The sequence below is a fragment of the Cololabis saira genome, chromosome 4 (genome assembly GCF_033807715.1).
Source record: "Cololabis saira isolate AMF1-May2022 chromosome 4, fColSai1.1, whole genome shotgun sequence".
Classification (NCBI taxonomy): domain Eukaryota; kingdom Metazoa; phylum Chordata; class Actinopteri; order Beloniformes; family Belonidae; genus Cololabis; species Cololabis saira.
The window spans coordinates 48,522,432-48,524,308 of record NC_084590.1 but is presented as its reverse complement, the minus strand read 5'-3'; the positions used below and the strand labels follow the sequence as shown (position 1 = coordinate 48,524,308).

Below are 1,877 nucleotides of genomic sequence, written 5' to 3'. Positions count from 1 at the left end.
TCAGATTTAGATTTATTTATTTGCACAGTTAAACATTACACAAATAAAAGTACCAACTTTAAAAATGTAAAGTGCAGGAAGAGGCGAAAACTCAAAGAGCTTATCAGGTGCCTCCACCTATAGTTAACATAAAATTTAATATCATACTTATAAAAACAAAATATACAAATTATCAGTTAGAAATCTATAGATGATAGAAATTAAAGGAAAATTACAAAGAATTTACACAAAAGAAAAATGATCGGATATATGAAAAACAAGTACAATTTAATAATTAAGAAACAAACAAAAAAATAAACGACTAAATAACAAACCAGATGAACAAAAAAATAATAATTTCAAGGAGATTACACAAGACAGTAACATTTTTCAGCACATCCATTACTTATGCCAGAGCAGTTCCATTCACAAAACAAAAAGTAAGTGGTGTTTCAGACATCCTTTAAAACCTTGTACAGAGAAGTGTTTTTTTGCTAAATGGGAATATGTATTCCATAGTTTGACCCCCCTGTACCGTATTGCATATTTACCCCTGGTTGTACGTTGCTGGTCGTATTCACCCATTCACACTCTTTTATTGTAGACACTCTGGTCTGTTTTACTTTGATCCCTAATAAAGACACAAAATCAGGTATCTCAAGGTTAGAGCTCTCTGACAGTTGTGATTATCAAACCTCTCCAAGTCTATGGTGTCTTTCTAAGAGAATGTTGTAATGCAATGGATGACAACACATGTCTAACTGAATATACCTGCAAACATGCAGCTTAAACAACAAGAAGTTGATGTATAAGCTGAGGGACAAATGGAGGTAAGTAGCCTGTGATACTGGAGAAACTATCACCAAACAGTTACTTTCTCTGACATCATGACTGCTCACCTTCTCATGAGGCTGGAAAACTGTGACGTAGAAATAGAATGCTGATCAATAACCTGCTGCACTCAACATGTTCATTCTTCCTCTGGAGCAGCTTTATTTCACCTCACTGATAGATTTAGTTCACAAACCTGTTCCACTACTGTCCTGGCTTTATGTGAAGTAACAGAGCTATGAAGGATGGTAACTTTTATAGTTACCATATATGCTTACCTGCCCTGAAAAGGTTTCAGTTAAAGCAGGTCTCGTGTGTTCCAGCAAAGATCATTTTGTCATTAGATTTGAATAACTTAAGACTTTAAACTTTAAGACTTTAAAGACCCGGAACATTTGCCTTCAGCTCATTTGTAAAGTTTTGTTAAAATAGTTTTACCGTATCAGAAAACAAAGGGGGAAACGTTGTTGTTAGGTTACTGTGTTATTAATTGTTTTAACAAAGAATTGTTTTCATGAACTTGTTTTTGTGTGTTTAGTTTCCAGACCGTGAGTTTAAAGGAGGGTATCAGGAATGGGGAGGTTTCCTCCAAACCTTTGTCGGTATTGCTTCTCGGCCTTTTGGCTAAGATCAAGTGTAGTATCTGTTCTTATCAGTTTAATATCTGATACGTCCCCTACCCGGGGACCATATATTAAATTGATTTTTGGAACAGGGAGATGGAATAGGGGCTTGCTCCGTCCACTCCACGCAACGACCTGGTATTGCAGTTTCTCCAGGAACGGTGCACTCCTCCTTACGTGTTACATATAAAAATATATGGTAAGCTGAACGATCTTTAATTCACTTGGTTTTATTCTGGTTAGTAGCTGAAATAGAAATTGTGACACTGGTGTAGAAAATGATTGGATGATGGAAGTTTATTCCATGTTGGTTGTTGTGCAGTTCACTCTTTTGTCCACTAGAGGCCGACAGAGTGCTAAGTGGTTTTAAAGTTTGGTGAACAGCAAATGTATTTTCTTTACATGTAAGAACATAGGTTCAGTAAGCAGATTAATAGGAACATC

The 1,877-nt window shown here is 35.9% G+C and overlaps 1 non-coding gene across 1 annotated transcript; it reads left to right on the top strand.

Annotated features, from left to right (window-relative positions):
* Positions 1 to 1,414: 1,414 nt before the first annotated feature.
* Positions 1,415 to 1,605, top strand: LOC133442654 (U2 spliceosomal RNA). Its single transcript, XR_009782596.1, has one exon. It is a non-coding gene; the product is annotated as a U2 spliceosomal RNA (small nuclear RNA).
* Positions 1,606 to 1,877: the final 272 nt, after the last annotated feature.